The sequence below is a fragment of the Corvus moneduloides genome, chromosome 3 (assembly GCF_009650955.1).
Source record: "Corvus moneduloides isolate bCorMon1 chromosome 3, bCorMon1.pri, whole genome shotgun sequence".
NCBI lineage: Eukaryota > Metazoa > Chordata > Aves > Passeriformes > Corvidae > Corvus > Corvus moneduloides.
In genome coordinates, this window is record NC_045478.1 from 82,726,768 (window position 1) to 82,745,011 (window position 18,244).

An 18,244-nucleotide genomic window follows, 5' to 3' on the forward strand; every position below is an offset into this window, starting at 1 on the left:
AATAGGAAAAAAACAAGGATAAAATATCTCAGAAGGCAAAACACATTAAGTGTAAACATTTTGACTGGGTACACATTTTCCAGTCTTCAGTTGTAATCAGAAATTACTGATAAACAACATACAGCTGATCTGTTTTATGAGAGGTGTCAGAAAGCATAACCATATTTACATACTGTAGTTGTGTACCTGGAACCCTTGGACCATGACAGGCAGGAGCAGAAGGCAAAAGGAGGCTGAGGTATGGCTAAGACAGAAACTGACAACTCCCTCTATCCAAGGGATGGGGATCTGGGAATATTGGGGCAGTGGCGGACAGGAGAGAAAGTCCGCAGCCAGAGAAGGGCAGTCCAGGTCTGGCATGCTGATGAGTGATCACAGCAGTTGCAGTCCTATTCTGGTGCCCCCCTAGAAACGCAGTATCTGCTTGAGCCCTACTTAGCCCATTATGTCACTACTAAAGCCAAATAAAAATTTTGACAACTCAAAGACGGGACTGAAGGATGGAGTGTTACTGATATAGTTCAGCTGGTAAGAGTGGAAAGTCCAGTCCTCCCACAGTGCTGTAACAACAGCAAAGCAGGAGCATTAACTCCTGTTAATGGGGTGAACTGTTTCTCCTAGCCTTTGCATCTCTGAAGAAATGGACTCTTCATCTCTCCTGGCAGAATTTCCTTCTGATCAGAATTTCCTTCTGATCCTAAGGGAATTGTAGCGAGGACTAGAGGTCACTGCTATGACAAAGCATAGGTTTGGGAACAGCAGTTATTGACAAGCTTCTATCCAGTGAGCACCAGAATAATCCCCTGAATCATCAAGGGAAACTCAGGTCACCTTCCATTCCACACATCTCTAACTGTGGTTTATTAATAGACTGAATACATTTGCTATTTCTACATAAGGTTAGTCTGTTCTATTGAATTTGTTTTGGGTTTATTTTGTTGGGGTTTTTTGTTTGTTTGTTTGTTTGTTTTGTTTTTGGTTTTTTTTTGTTTTTTTGTTTGTTTTGGTTTTGGTTTTTTTTTTGGGGGGGGGCAGGTATTGTAAGATGAATTATGCTTATTTTGTATCACTCTCCCTGAGAAAAACCTCTGCAGTCTAACCAATTTCCCAAACTTTTGCAACCTTGACTTCCAAGCCTAGATGGGGCTTGGAAGGGAAGAACTTCCTCTACAGCCAGGCAATCCTGTTTCTCATTGGTTTTAAATTGAAAATCTATAATGAGGGATACACCTAGGAAGTGACTGGATTTATTTGAAAATTAACAGTGTAAACTGGCTTCTCAGAGTTCTTGCCATTAGACTACAGCAAAACATTTTGTGATAAACCACAGCACTACAGTTTGAATTGGAATTGAAAAATCATCTACATCATATGCCATCTGGAGAGCAGGAATTACTCACCAGGAGCTCTTGAGCTACAACAAAATAAATGTATGCATTTCTGCCAGAAGGATTGTGCCAAAAAGAGCAGACTAACCAAGAAATACTTTTTGCTACACAGTACTTACACAATTCTTATCACTGTAGACCCCCAAGTGACTCAGTTTGCCTATCTTCTGGAAAAATATTCAGGATACCAATATGATTCCTTATTCTTATTTCATTCATGGTAAAGTTTTTGGGTTTTTTTTATTTTATGGTTTTGGTTTGATCCACAATAAAGACAAGAGACTGTTTGCAAAATCTGGATTTTGCTTTTCAAATTCTCATGACATTCAGTGAAATCTTAATCCAGCACTATTGAAGTCAGTGGAAGTTTTGCCAATGACTTAACTGGGAACAAGAATTTAATTATGCACTAGTGAGAGCTGTCAGCATTTGATTCCAGTACCTGTAAATACAGAATATGGGCCTAAATAGATTACAGTTGGTCCACAAATGGAAGTACCATGGACTAAACCCAACTCAGGGGTCTTTTTTTTTTGAAAGAGGAAATTTTTTCTAGAATCCCAACCCCAGGAGTTTGCCTTCCGTTTCCAAACTATTTCCTTGATCTGCAGGAGACTAATACCCATCCTCCTTTTTCTGTAGGAGCATTTTTTGTGCATAAATTTTTTACAGATTCACAGACTATTCTGAGTTGGAAGGGACCCCCAAGAATCATCAAGCCCAACTCCTAAGTAAATGGCCCATACAGGGATTGAACACAAAACCTTGGTGTTATTAGAACCATGCTCTCATAACTGAGATAAATCCAGGCCACTGACTTCATAGGATGAAATAAAAAGTTATCATTGTTCTTCTGTCTGATTCCTCCAGGTTGACTTCCCAAGCCTGCAGTCCCTTCCTCCCCAGCACCACAGGAGGATTGCTCTTATGCATGGTCTTCCTTCCCTGGGGAATCCCCACAAGCACTGTTCAGATATGTCAGGTCTTCTTTAGCACTTATTTCATTAGGAGATCAAGTCTTCCTTAAATGTCAAGTGATTGTCTGTTTTTTTTTTTGTTTTCCCAAGACAAGATGTTTACATTCCTGGCTTTCACCTGGTTTTCCAGGTTATCAAAATTTCTGCAGGTAGGATATTACTTTTTGCTGCTCCCTTGTCTCCACACAATTATCTAAAGTGCTTTGTGTTTTCCCACACAGGGCCCACTTCTGATCTCCTCCAAACAGGTTTTAATCTGCCTGATTTAAATGGAGTTACTTCTAATTTAGTTCACTTCAGTGAGGAATCACTCCATGATCCTCTGCAGAGCTCTTCTGGGCTTCAACTTTTTAATTGTGCTGCATAATGCTTTTATCTTCCTTATGGGGCGTCCTAGCCCCAAATCCACATCTCAGCAAAAGTCCCACCATAAGTCAGTCTTCATATCACAGCGTGAAGGGGGCAAAGAAACAGAGCATCAGGATCACAGGAAGAGGATACAGCATGGGCTCTTACCTTCCACTCTATTTTTCCTGTTGTCTGGCTTTCCTCTGCTGTAAGAATAAGAAGACAAAGGAGTTTTGCCCCAAACCCATTTCTGCTGATGCTTACACTAAGTTGAGACATTTTAATCTGTCCTGTCCACAATAACTCTGCTCATCCCATCTGGGTCTTTCACCGAAAGACTAATCTCACCTGCTCTAGAGGTATTTGTTGGTTTGTTAGAGAACAATCAAATCTACTAAAGAGATTAAAGAGGTAGTTCCAGAGACAGATGAGATACATGGAATGGTTTCTCCTGGATCCATCAATCTTGCATCTAGTTACAGTAAATCAGCACCACAGTGAACTCAATCCATTTCATGAACACATGGGCTAAGGGTTCATTTTTACAGCCAAGAGTAGTTTATTCCCAGAAGTTAACACCCTACAAAAGAAGATGAAGCAGATGAGAGATACCAAGCTGGAAGTCAAATGTCTGTGTGCATGTTCTGTATTAAAGAAGTTTTCAATATTTGCATTTTGCAAGCCTTAAGTTAGAATAGATATTGTGGCTAAATAAATTAAGATTTAAACAGAGACACCCTATTACTAAAATCTGCATGCTTAATATCTGAGACAACCACTGAGGCTTCTTCTTTTTGTTGATTTACAAGCTAGTTTTACAATCCAGTCTCTAAAATAATACACACATTTTACTAGTAGGATAAAATGCTCCTGATATTAGTATAATAAAATATTTTACTTGCAAATAATCATATAAAAGTTTTCCCAAAGCAAGAGCAAAATGTGGCACACATGTAGTGCAACTTCAACTAGAATTTCTCTACATAACCATTCCTGGTTCAATCCACCACCCAAACAATGATTACATCTTAGAGGAGAGATTTGACAAAATAATAGTGAATGTTTTTGAGAGGAAGAATAACAGGATAAACTGTCTGAAAATACATTCAGATAATGTAGCAAATTAAGTATTCCAGAGCTGTCTTTAAAAACATCTTGTCTAAGAAATGTTGCTGAAACTTCTTAATGAGAAATTACTAATGAAGGTGTTCTCTCTACAGGGCAGCTGAGATAAGGTCCATGAAGAGAAATATTCAGAGCCCTCCTCTGGAGGCAGGGCAATTCACTTTGAAGCCAATTTCTGCTTCTGAGTAGACAGAGGCAGATCAGTATTTTGTTCATAGGCTCTCAATAACTGACTCCACATTCATCTGTGTAATCAGTATAAACAGCTTCATTGACAATATCCAAGTGAAAACTCAGGTTAACTTTCCCACTCTACGAAAAAAACCCTGTACGTATCTTTTAGCGCAGGAGGCTTGGAATCAGTATCATCCATTATTGACTTTGTAGCTAACTAATGGCTTTGCACAATGTTAGCATTACTAGTATGAATATAGCTAATGGATATTTACATGATGTGAAAAAGTGGTCGTTAAAACACTATAAAATGCATTGGGTTAATAATTAGCAACTCTAAAAGCTTAACTTCTTAACTAATGCATTTATTTCACATATTTATAATTGCAAAATTATATGTACTCACTTTTATAAATTATAGTTTCAAAAGAAATGTGCTCAGTATAATTCAAATATACATTTTTATGCTTCCTTTCTTTCTGTTTTGCACTTTACAGAAAGTGCAAAGGAAGAGTTCAGCAGAAACTCAGTGATGGCAAGTAAGCAGATGGAGCTCCTGGAAAAAAGAATTCCCCAAACAGGAAAAGCAAAATGCCACATGGAAATGTTGTGTTCTAGAATGGACTCCAAGGCACCCAGTCCTCTCTGTCCCAAGCGTTTTCTCTTGGAGAAGCCACTCAATTTACTGATGTGCTCAGGATCTGCTGGACGAGCATCATGCATCGATAATGAGCTTCATCAAAAGTTTAGCTTCAACACAGAGGCTTTTACTTAAAAAAAAAAAGTGCTTCCATTCTCAAACACCATCATGGTGGAGATCCAGTTTCCTGCTACAGGGAATCTGCAAGGAAGTGGTTGAATTTATCATGTCCTACAGGGGAAAACACTCAAACTAATAACAACCGGAATAGCTGTCAAAATAAACAACAACAGAAATCTAGATGAGATAAGCATAAAAAACAGAACTGAAAGAGTGTTAGAAGAGATTAAGGAGATGAAATCCCCTTAGCAAGGCCTTGACTGGGGAAAAAGGAAAAAATTTCAACAAATATCTGCTACACCTTCATATTGATTTTTGATTTTGACCAAACTAGAAATGTAGTTACTTTTTTTTAGTTTATGAGTGGGACACGTGAGACCCCCTGAGAACACTCTGCCAGCTGCAGTAACACTCTTGAGGACCTCAAGCAGAGGTCTACTGACTCCCTGGATGGTTTCTGTCCAAGTTACACGACCCCTTGATAAGGGATGGTCAGCCCAGGCACAGTAAGGCCTGGCAGTTGTGGCCGTTTGACTCGAACTGCCCAAGAAGAGAGGTTTCAGCTTGGCTCATCTAATCCACTGTGCCTCTGACACTGCCTTCATCCCAGCATAGAGGGGCTGCGGCTGTGTTGGCTGGGGCAGAGTGTGCTCCTGAGCTGCTCCATGGCATGTCAAGGCTGCTTATATTTGTATATCATGAGCACAGAGACCCCCTAAGTGGAGGTTTTCCGCTGTTTTTCACAACACCCTTTACGCAACTCTTTGGGTTCCTGTGGAAAAAAATCTCCTCAATGCCTTATTGAGCTCATTTGAAATTCCAAAACTAATGAGGCTTTTGTCTCCCTCTTAACCTAAGAGCTATTGTTACCTCTAAAAATAAAAGAGATAATCTGTCAAAGAGCTAAAAATACTGAGCTCTGAGAGCCTTTTCAGACCTTTACATAGAAGATGATTGACACCCTTGCACCTTTAATCTTCACAAAGAAAATGGTGAGGCAGGAGCTCCTATGCCCACCTCACCTCTTTCATCAGCTGTCTGCCAGTTGTTCTTCCACAGCTTGAATTGATCTAGCACAATCTGGGTAGAAGGTTTGTGCTCAGAAAGCGGTATTCATGAAGAATCTACAGCAATCACCCAAGGGTGCTTGGGCAACACTGTTTTAGGAAAGAGCTCTGTATTTTTTTAGTAGGAAAAGCAGGGAATGCTTTCAGATAGGTATGCCAAGAAGTCCAGCTACGTGCCACCTGCCCAAATCCCCATGGCTCCAGCACAAACAAAAGCTTTCCTGGAACACAGTAGGACGAGGGGTGCAGGCTGGGTAAGTCATTGCATGCTTTGAATTGAACAGGACAGTAAAAACAATTAGACCTAGTTACCAGTAGCAAAAAAAAAGCTCTCCTGTTTATCATGAAGAAGTCTTGAATAGTCACAATGCAGTGAGCAAAACTGTCCATTTTCCAAAGCTTACCGGTCAGAACAGACGAACATTTGCTTCACTTTCCTAACTGCAAAGTTGTGTTGCATGGCCACAGCAAGTTGTTGGCAGAGGCAGGACTACAGGGGTGAGTCTGAGCGAAGAGATAAGGAGTTGCCCCGTGGCAAACACAGCACACTCCAGCTGGCTCCACCAGACCCACTGCAGGACACAGACTGAGCCCATCAGGTGGTGCCTCTATGATAAGGTAACACAGAGAGAGAGGAGAACTAAAAGGAATGAGAAACAGCAGAGAGAACATCAAGGTCAGAGGAGGAGCAGGTACACCTGAAGGAACTGCAGCCCATGGAGTGCCCAGGAAGCAATAGATATTTCCTGAGGGACTGCAGACTGTAAGGAGAATCCACATCAGAGCTCAGGGAAAGTGCGAGAGGAAAAGAGTAGGAGAGAGAAATCACTAAATCTCTATGTTCTGACCATAACTGCCCCCCTGCCCCTGCACCACCGGGGGAGCATGTACAGGAGTCTGGAGAGGAGAAGAGAGGGGAGAGAAGGGAAGGGGACGGGAGGATATATCTTTGTATTTCTTTGTGTCTTACAGCCAGATTCTATTCTAATTGGCAATAAATTAAATTAATTTTCTCCAAGTCAAGACTGTATTACCTACAACAGTAGTTGGTGAGAAATCTCCCTGTCTTTATATTGACTTATGAGCTTTCTCATCCTATTTTCTCCCCATGCCCCACTGAAAGGGGTTATGAGTGAGAAGCTGGATGGAAATTTGGGTGTTTGCCAAAGCTAACCCACCACAAAAGTGAACCCATCACAATGTGCCAAAAACTCAGCAGTACATGGACTTTCTTGGCCTGGAGCCTCTGCAAGAGGATGTATTTGGTTCAATCAAAGGAAGTACTGGGAAAGGTAAGAGCTACTTCAGAGTTCATCTACAGACATAATAACAAATACACAAATAAAAAGATTATTGCCTAGGGGAAATACCAGTTTCAGCTCTTGCTAACCATTTGGAGGAAGAGAAGGTATCTGAATAATCCCTGAGTCCTCAGTCCTGCTGTCCTTTCTGTTAGAAACAAAAGGGAGAGTGGAGGACTCTTGAAGATTCTCCAGCAATGACACCTTATAGAGGTTCTTTTTGATTCTAAAAATATTTTGTTTACTGCAAGTTGTTCTTTCAAGCAAAAGATGCAAACCTGCTTCCAAGTCCTGATTTAATTTCAGTGGGCATCTAAAGATGTAGCAAGCTTTCCTGGCTCTAACTACAATAGGGCATTTTGGTAATTTTGCTCCCAGCAGATGCATAATGCTGAACCCTCTTTATATGGCCAGCTGCATTAAGCTACTTTTAGTCTGCAGTCTTTGAAATGTGAACAAGTCTTTTTCCAGGGTTCTGAATTCTTATTATGACACGTTTTCCATAACTTGCAGTACACAGAGGAATGTCCTTCAACTTCTTCAACCTCTTTGACAACAAAAAGGCTGCAATGGAGAGGACAGCGAAGGAAGAAAGATTCCTTCCCCTAAACACTCATTCTGGGGAGTGAGGAGAGACTGAGAGGACATTTCTATTGTCCAGCAGACTGCTTGTGCTGCGGAACTATTTCCAACACATAGAATTCCCCAAGCCTGTACAAGGTGCCATGAATTAGTCTCTAACTCATTTGTACTCTAAAATGTTTCCATCCATTTAGGCTATCAAGGGATTCACTATGCTACCAGTGTGTCATTATAAAGTCCTTTAAAATATTTCAATCCTGTTTTAAACTTAGACTCCTCAAAGATCTTTAACTGTGTGGTATAAATTTATGAAGACCATATGAAAGATGTCAAGCTCATGATAAAATTCAGAGATAATCTAGAAAAAAAAATAAATGGACTACAAATTAATCTCCAGTGTTTCTGTCTGTTCCCACTAGAAGAAATATCTCCAGCAGTGCCCCCAGGACAAATCTCCTGACAGAATCAGGCAACCTACCTCACGTGTCTGTGAATATTCTGAAGTCAATGGTCACTTCCACAAAATCCAGCATTAAAGCCTCTTCAACATGATCCTGTCAAGTTTTACAAGATGCACAGGGTTTGGTCAAAGACCAAACTGTCTTTGAAAAATCTGGGTTGTTTCTGCAGGTCATGTTCTAACTGGAGGAGCTCTGCCTTTTTGACCAACACCAACTCAATGGCAAATCTTGTCTAAGGCTGAGCACCAGAGCTGTGCCTTTTTGCAACAGAAATTCAAATCAAGTTTTGGTTGTTCACAGTTGACAGACTGTGTAGCACTTATGCAGGAGTTGTAACATACCAGCTATGACCTCCTGTTTAAACCTACTTTGGGTAGTTGTACTCCAGCTAGTCATGCTCCCTACCATCTCAAACCAACAAAATAATCTCCATACTTGGGGACACTGCTGTGGGTTGACAAAACAATCGTTCTGGCTATTACCAGTATGGCCACCTGACATACATGGAAAAGAACATTTATAAATGTTTTGAAAGTGCAGGATATTGGTCAGTGTATAATTATTTCCAAATCTAGGATCAACACTATTTCTGTTTCTATTTCTATTGTGCTATCAGAATTGTAATAAAGATTAAATCACTCACTGAAGTTGCACTTCACTAACATTGTAACCTGGGCTTTGTAATCAAACGAAAAAAATAATTCTGGCTTGCTTCTCGTATCCTCAATCTGATGATGATTTAGGAAAAAAACTTCAGTTCTACAGAATGGGAATGCATTTCCTCAAACTCGTTACTTATCTCCCAAATCAAATATTTGTTCTCGTTCTCGTACATGAATCACGCAAATCCCTTGTTTTCCTGATTCATTCCCTGTGGACTTCTCTCCATTAAAGGAAGCTTAGATGGGGTGGACAGGACACCTACAGTACTTCTAGAGCAGCAGAGCAGGAGTCTTTCCTCAACTGGTTACTGAAATTTCCATGAGCCTGTCCTCTAATAGCAGGTCTGTTGAACATGAGTTGACATGTGTCCTGTAGTGTCACCCTTTACAGCTGTCCTGAGTCTTTTAGGACGTTCTTTGCTGGCCTTCAGGTCCTCTTTAGACCAACTTCCAGGCTCACATCAGAGGAATGCTGTTCTTTCTCTTTCTCTCTCCAACTTATGATTTTTAAGGCCATCCATTTCACTTTGCATTTGACATGAAGGCAAGGAAGTACATTTTAAAAAACACCTATTGGGAAAGTAATAAAAGCCTTGAGCCATTAAATTCATAAACGTTTTTCCTTAGCCTTTGCCAAGTTATGTGCAATAAAACAATTTGACTGTCCTTGACCACACTTGATTGTTGACTATCAGAGTAGCATACGATATCCCTCAGACAGTCTGATTACATTATGCAGTGAGATTATATTAAATGTGTCCTACATTTTTGGCTCGGACGATGGCTAACCGTGAAGATAGTGAAGCCTTTGATTGTGAGATATTTCCTTTCTCCACCCTATTTAAGAGTAAGATCTTCTGCAAATTCTTAATAAGATCTCCTGACAGCTCACATTTATTGTTTTCTTTAGCCTACATTTGTGTGCAGCTTATGTGAGCAAACCTGCCCCAGAGTGACCCATGCTCCAAAACAAACTGTTTAAAACATCATGCTGCTGGCTCTGTGAAACAGAGTCATTTCAATGGGCTTGCTCAGTGACAAAAATCCATTTCACATCTTCCCTGGCCCAAGTAATTTTCATTTAATCACTCAACAGAGTGCAAAGGGCTTATATGATGCATCCCGAGGAAAGGAGCGCATACTTACACCCTTCTTGATTTTTATTTTTTAGATGCTTTTATAAAAATAAGCCAAGCCAGTTATAACAAAAAGATCTTTCATTTGACATTCATCATTCACATTCATTTGTCATTAAGTTAGTGACATTGAGAACAATCTCTGGCTCACAAAATAAAGTAAAATTCACCTTAATAACATCCGCAAAAAAAATTGTTTCCCTACTACAAGGTCTACATGCACGTTCAACTGTGGGACCCAAACCATAGAAGATGTAGACATACTTCTGATTTTGAAAGACAGGAAAACAAAATTATCTTCTTGTGCTGATGAAAAACTCAGTGAATTTTTTTTTTTTTTTTTTTTGAGATATGGCCTTCAGGGAATCTGGGAATCTTCATTCATGACCAGCAAAGAAAAATAGCAGTAATGCTGAAGATGCACACAGAAATTTGAAAAGGCCAAGCCAGATTCGCCTTGGAGTTTGCTGGAGATATTCTCTGATAAAGACCATCATAGAGGAATTATGAGAAAGAATTTATGAGGGCAAAAAGTAGCTCTCCCCCTACCACTGCCACATACATCTTCCTCAAGTCATACTTACAGACATCTAAAAGGGCCAAGACATTCTGGAAAGTGGGCAGTGTCTGCTGAAGAAAGAGTTCTAAGGGAAAAACAATGTATAGAGCATATAAATTCAGTACATAAACTCAGCACATTCCTCTATAGAAACTTCCCATAAAACCTTGAAAGTCATTGCAACTGAGAAGATGTGACAGGACAACCACCTCTGGCTTCTCAGAGAATGTCCCAAGTAATCCATCGGTCTCCTTTGGACAAGAAAACTTACTTTACAGCTTCCCATACTGACATTATGACCTGACCTACTGGAATGACTGAAAATTTTCCTGTTGACCCCAGTGTTTACCAAAGGGCCTCCTATCTTCATTGACATATTCTTGTTAATAAATCCTGCAAGCACAGTGTTTTTTTCATTTTACCAAGGAAGAAGTCAAAGTAAGGTTTTTGGTCAAAGGTATAGAGAGTGTCCTTGCCAGGGCTGGATTTTGGAAGCTTAGTCACTCTTCATCTCATCTTCAAGTGAGCCGAAGCTCTTTTCTTAACAACTTTTCTAAAATCAGTGCAATATTAAAAGCAAAAGGTAGCAGAGGACATCTCTCTTGACAGCATCCACTTCAGTAATGGATGTATTGATAACCTAAAAAAACCAATTTTTAAAAAAAATCCCTCTAGCTCCATTCATCTCTGGTGTGTCTTCCTTACTTTCTTGCCTGGAGTTCAGTCATATAAAAGTAAGTGGAAATTAAACTAATAAGTTTAACAAATCCAGAATAAATGGTGGCTTGGCTGTTCACATTTTGACTGGAAGTGATCAGTCTTTAATGCCATAATGTCTGAGAATCAGCTGGAAAGAGAGGGAGGGTTTTCTGCCCACTGATACCTGACCTTGCAGTTTTGGATTGCCAAGTAGGAGCTGAAACCTGACAGTTCATACATTCCCAATGCCCAAATTGTATAAAGAAAGGACTTTGCAGTAAGAGTGGGGTTGACAGGCAAATTGTACATGTGGAGCATTACACTGAAAGGGCATGGAGCTCATAAAATAACAGTCTCTTGGTGAAGTAGCAGACAACATGTATCTCTGCTCTATTTTACACATGCACATTTTAAATGAGATTGTACCATTTTGAGCACTTTTTTTTCTCTCAAAGACTCATTATTACCACCATATCCTTATAATTTGTTCCAAAATGAAATCAAATATTCACTAATGTTCTTCATGTCAGAGTGACAGGGGGGAATAGTACTTAACACCACAGCAAATTCCATTAAGTAGAAGAAGAGTTTAAAGTCTTGTTGTGTTTCTCAAGCTCCCATTTTTCATTAGATCTCTTGTATCCTTATTTTCCATGGGTGGTGGGAACCCTTAAGAGCCCAACATATCAGGAAAAAGCACAAACTTACTCAGAGCCTATGGCTTTACTTCATTAATACAGAATAGTTACATATCATTGCAGATATAATGCAGCATCTGGACAGTTTTTCAGTTTCTTTCACTGTTGTTTCTCCCCTTAGCATTAAGAAATAGCATTTTCCTTTTTAATTCTTCATCTAAAATGTTGTGTACATCCATATACCAGCTTCTCCTCCTCCCCAAGCACTCTAAAATGGGGCTGCTTTTGAACTGCAGGCCCAGCACATGGAAGCGAGCATTTTTATTTCTGTTCTACTGGTGATGGGGGCTGCATTTATCAAAGCTGAAATGTACAAAAAATACCTTTCAGAGATGATATGATATAAATTCGGATTACAAAAATAAAAAGAGGGTATTATTTTGCCTTGCAGAAGGAGAGTGAAAAGGCAAGCTAGAGTAACTACTGAGAGATTGCAGTGCTGCAGAAGCTTTTATGTAATGTCTTGAATCAGCAATGCTTTTTGCGGCAAAGGCCAAGATACTTAGCATGCCTTTGCATTTAACCATTCCGCTGTCCATCACATCTTCTTTCAAAATTGTATTTTAAAGAGATAGTTGAGCTTAATCAAAAGCTCAATAATTTAAAACAAATTAAAAAAAAAAAAATACCAAAAAACCCCAATGCAAATACGTAGGAATTTCATCAGTACTTTAATTTCAGTTGTTGTGTGAATTCAGATTAATCACCTTGGCATTTTGGAGAAGATGATGCTAATGACAAAGTGGCTAGATCTTGCACTGTGCAGTGCTAATGCTTCAGTGACCTCAGGACGCAAGCTAAGCCAACACAGCACCATGCTGTATCTGAGATGTATTGCAGTGCCTCAGGAATCACTGAGTCATCATCACTGCATGGAGCAAACATGCTTCTGGACATGGAGAACAATGGAGACTGCAGGGATGAAGCACAAGCCAAGCAGAAAGCCATCTAAGTTAATAGAAATAGCCAGAAACAGCAAAGTTACTGTGAGCCCTGCTTTGCCTACACCCAGGAAATTCATGCTCCTGGTGTGAACAGAAGGGAAGGCCAGAATGCCTATGATGGCAACTGCTACCGTGTTGGCTGGGCAAGAAGAATCAACTCTTTCCTTCTGCTGCCCTCAGCTGTAGTAGCATCACCAAACCAGTTTCAGGATGGTTGCCTGGCTCTCGGTTTTTCACCGCTCTTGCTCTCAATCTGTCTCCTTAGAACAGAAGAAGATAGCCCAGGCCACATTCCCTACTAGAGAAAGATGATAGCTGAGTTTTTCCCAGACAGCAGAACTTGAGCAGAACACAACCAACTAGCTCAGTCCGTCACTTTTCAAATCCTGTTTCTGCCATGGGAGATACTACTTTGGCCCACCTGGAATAGGAGACGCAGAATTCTGCTCCAGGAAGGCACAGATGTTGGTCAGTTCATGCATGTGGAAATTGGAACTTGGCGGTTGTGTCCTTTGTAGGCATTATCTTGATTAAAACAACTGAGGTAGAAACAGAGTGAGGAAGATGGCTGAGGAAGACCCAAAATGTCTGCACAGTAATTTTTCAAAATATAAAAGTTATAAAAGTTCCAAATAACTAGGATCAAGTCTGAGGGAATAAAGGGATCAGAATCACAACCAGAAGATTCCTGACTGTGAGGATCCGCAATCCAGACATCCTCTCTTTTCATTGGACACATATGTTAAGGAGACTTGCAGTGCTGCAGTCTCTTGAGCCTCTCTGTGCTGTACATAGTTACAAACTAATTTGATTTTTTTTCTTATTTTATTGTACGGACTGGCTAAGTGCTGTTTTGTGTAACGCAGGGAACCAGGGGTCTAGTTAAGCATGTGTAGCCATTCACTCTTACAATAAAGATCTGATCCCCTCAGTCTGCCATATATGAACTTAAATGACTAAAAAGAAATCTGCCTTCAGCTCAATTGCTCCAAATTACAATTTGTTTTGCATTATCGAGGAACACGCTGAGGATCACCTGGAAAGAATAATAATTACCTCACTGTAAGCAGTGCTCTCAGAGCTCTCTACCATGTGGTTATTTTGTCTTATTCGGTATGCATCATTTTGATCTAAAATAATTTCTAAAAATACAGTCATTGCCTTTGGCTTTCATTCCGCTTAAACTATCACATAATGCTGCACATGGACTGTTTTCTTTCATTATCCCCGGCCACCTTGAGCTAGAGAGCATGCATTAACACTATACCTCCTATAGTGTAACACATCTAAGCCAAGGACTAGAACACAGGACTCAGAGTGCCAGCAAATGAGCCATATTTGCATTTGTATGCTTGGCCACAGTGATGCAGGGGGACGGGGTAAACAGAAGCTGCCACTTGACTCAGTCTCTCTAAATAAATGGAGGCAAAAATACTTGATAAATGCATGATCAACGCAACTGTATAGTGCAAGAATTATGGCAGGGAAGATAAGGAGGAAACAGACATGTCTATTTGTAAAATGCCATCCTAACAAGGAGAGAGCAAGAGTTATAAGATCACTCACCTAAATACCTCCCAGGATGTCTTCTCTGATTAAGGATTTGTGAGAGTTATTGAGTTTTGAATTAGATGCACTTTAATAAAACAGTAGAATGTTCTTATCTGATTGCACCTGTATTGATTGTGTTAAAGAGGTCTATCCTCAGATCAAGGTAAATGATTTTACATAAACTCACTAGCTAGATGGAATTGCTAGCAGTATTTAGGACTCCCATAGTATGTCCACCCTTTCGACATATGATACCTACCTGTGAAACCTAGAACTGGAATGAACTTAACACTCTTTCCATATTCTTTCTGTCTTCTAGCAGGACAGTACTTACTCTAATTAAAGTGTAAAACTAATTTGGAAAAGACCACTCATGCTAGTAAACTCTCTAGCAGCTCTTACCAGCTAGAATAGGAAATTTTACACATATATTTAAACAATGTTTCATAGACTTTAAAGCACCCTTGACCATTTTGAAATGCTGAACTTCATGTAAATATCCTTCTTTAGCCAAGTAAAATGGCACATTAATCTGATTCATTGTTCCATTGGCTTCAGTAGAGCTGATCCAGCTTTGTACTGTGGTGTTATAATTTGGATGGTTTCTGAGTGATACACTCGTAGTTCTCCTCAGTAACTGTCCATAAATATTTTATGTATGTATGTATGTAACTATATGTAGAGAGAGATAGATATAAAGTGTAGTACATATAATTATGAGCATGTATAAAACTTAAAATTGCACATACCCACCTACCCACTTTTAGTCTGCTGGCTTACCCTGCTTGGGACCTGTGTGACAATCTAGGAAGGAGTACAGCTGGTAAAGACTTCCTGCCAGTCCCCAGCTTGATTTTGAAGCAGAAAACAAGCCTTCAGAGCTTAACTAGACCAGGCAACTACCACAGTGAGTGAAGGCCCTAGCAGGTTGTTCAGGTTAGTTGTTAGTAGTGCATGACTGTGCAGCTGTACTTCGTGGGGTTACCTCAGCTCCACCATCATTCCTGAGAAGAGATCAGCAATGCTCTTCCAGAGGTGGCAGAGGAACTTCCTCCTAGCCACTCTCACCTAACCTCGCAGAGGATGAAGCGGAGGAAGAGGGTTGTTCAACAGGCTGCTTGGTGCTAATGGAGACACACAGCAAAGCAGAGGTGATCCTGTGCCTTTGTATGGGCATAGTGAGGCTGCACTGTAGCTGGGAAAGGAAAGAGGCAGCCCTAAGCTGCCCCCTTCAAAACTCAGACTGAAGAAGTACTTGTCATGTGAGTTTTGAAGATAAGGGATGTCTTGCTCCCTATGAACAGGTGGGGAGACTTCCAGGTATATCTGTATCTCCTCAAATGTTGCAGGAACATTCCTCGCTTCATGCCAAGTAATGGAAACTGAGCAAATAGAGAAGTCTCCTGTCACATTTATAGGCTGGAAAAAGGACTGGCCATGATCCGAAAGCTGGTTTCTGTTGGTGAAGCTGCTGACAGACTGAGGCAGAGAGACTGAAGGGAACAGCTGCAGGGGAAGAGATGGGCTTACTGTCGAGAGAGACAAGGGTGCGTCAGTGGTGCAGGTGTTGAGGCTGCTGGAGGCCCAGATGGCAAGAGATTTCCTGAGTAATATTTCCAAATGTCACAATTGAAATACAAGAAGGGGAAAGGGATCCCAATACCCACGAAAAGCAAGTTTTGCTCATGACAACATGAAGTCTGTCAGCAAGGCAAGGAAAAGCTGCCACCCCAGCTCCAGATGGAAATACATCTTGTCCACATAAAATACCGCTCAAGAGCCTGTTATTTTTTTTCTTAACTACCCTACTAGTTTTTCTGTGAAAATTTCAGTCCCAGCCACAGACACAGCAGGAAAGCAGGATTTAGGAGAAACAAGTTTGCCAAGGGCATCTGGAGCTTTCTCTAGAAAGTCTCATGCTTCTGCATGTCCCAAGCTTCAAAGACCACCTGGCCAAGATGACAGGCACCCAAAGGAGGAAAAAAGCAAAGCACTCGCTGCTGTCTTTGAGCCAAAAAAATCACATTTGCTATCTATGGCTAAGGACACCAATAAGGATCCTGTCTCCTCTTCAGCTGGCACATTTTCATGAAGGGTGGGATTTCATTTGGATGATACACTGACTCCCATCTGTTTGCCTTATTTTCCTGGTGCTGGTAAGTGCTGGGGAGGAGTGTGTTCATTTTTGAGTTTCCTACTCCCTGTATCAGCCAGTTAGAGTGAGAGCAGAAGGGAATTAGATGGTGCTTCTCAGCCAGTAGGAAGTGGTTCAGACAGGACTGTGCTCGAGCACTAACTGGTCACACAAATTTCTCTGGATTCTGTTATCACATTTGCCTCAGCAGCTGAATGTTCTCTGTCCATCAGCAGGTAAAACACACTGAATTTTGCTCAAAATTGAAACAGGGAGAAAACACTTATTTCTTATCATTGACAAGTCAGATCCCTTCTCCTTGCAATTCCACTGAGCTACTAAGATACAAGATACCTAATCCTTTTCTTTCATGTACTTGCTACTTGTTTCATTTCTCACTAATTAACTTAATGCACGAAAGAATTCATACGTTTTTGAACAGGCTCTGCTACTTGTTTCACTGCTGTAGCACTTGCACCGTCTAATAAGGAAGGAGCTCCTGATGCAATTCCAGGCACCAACATTGCTCTTTTACTGCTGCTCAGCACAGACTTTGATTTTCTCTCATTTGGCAGGAATGAGCAGAGATCTCCTTCCAACAGCAGGTAGTTTGACGAGAAAGGTCTAAATTCTGGGGCTTAGAGGGAGGAAGGAAAACTAAATGAGCAAGAGAGGCAGTGGCTTCACAGGAGCACAAGCCATGAGATCAATTCATTAAATGAAATAGAGCAAGCATGTTGCTTTAAAAGATTTGTACTCTGGCAACCCCAAATTTTTAAGGTTTGGAGTATGATGTTTGCCATTTCTCCTAGCCTCATTTTCACTTCTAGAAGCTGTAGGAAAGAGGTAAAAAAAGGTGAAGACTCACTGTCTTCTCATCCTATGAGACAGAGACCTTCATTTGTGGGAATCATCAATTATTTTGAGAACTTGGACATGCTGGCTTTAAATGAGGAGGCATGGGGCAATACCTAGGAGACCCCCACAAACACTTAGGCAACGTACAACAGAGAGGCAAGAGGTAAATTCCTGAGCTACTCACCGGTGCCAAGTGTCCTGTTACAGGAGTTGCACTGCCGCTGCTACCCATGCTCGAGGATTTTACTCTGGCCCACTTTTACCTCTACAAGCTGCCTTCATTTTCAGAGCAGTCAAACCCTGCAGTGCCCTAAAGGAAAGTCAGAGCAGCAGCCCAGGTGTGTCAGGCAAGAGAATGCAATGCTGGAGAACTAAAGCAGGCTCTTTGATTGAGTTTCTATAACGACAGAAGCAAGGTCTTTAGTGCCAGCAGATAATCATACTTGTCCTTCTCCCCTGCACTACTCAGACAATAGGACATGGTCAGGGTCTTTCTCTACTAAGAACAACATCTGGGCTGCCAGAGAAACTCCCTGGGACTCCAGTGCTCTAGAGATGCAAATATAAACCAAATTTCCTTGTTTCTTCTTTAAACAAGGCTCAAGGAAAGTATCCCAAACCTGCTAAACCCAGCGCTCAAATAATTTGCCTAGCTGGACAGAAAAAAGGGAGCAGGAGTAGGGGGTGTCAGGCACAATTTTGCTTTAGAGTTGGCAAAGTTTGGAATTCAGATTGGGTGTCCTTCACGGTTTCACTTCAGCACTTTCAAGCTAGTTTAACCCAAAAAATTGCAGGTACTTATTTTCTGCAGCCTTCACAG

The 18,244-nt window shown here is 40.8% G+C and overlaps 2 long non-coding RNA genes across 4 annotated transcripts in view; one reads left to right on the forward strand and one right to left on the reverse strand.

The window, feature by feature from the left end:
• LOC116441004 overlaps positions 1-18,244 on the reverse strand; it is a 128,644-nt gene that overhangs the window by 98,763 nt on the left and 11,637 nt on the right. The window lies entirely within an intron of this gene.
• Positions 521-8,841, forward strand: LOC116441005. 3 transcript variants are annotated; one of them, XR_004238835.1, is made up of 3 exons: positions 525-899; positions 2,587-3,342; positions 4,510-8,841. It is a non-coding gene; the product is annotated as an uncharacterized LOC116441005 (long non-coding RNA). The 3 variants fall into 3 exon arrangements; XR_004238834.1 differs by having other exon boundaries at positions 521-899; positions 2,587-8,841; XR_004238836.1 differs by lacking the exon at positions 2,587-3,342 and having other exon boundaries at positions 521-899.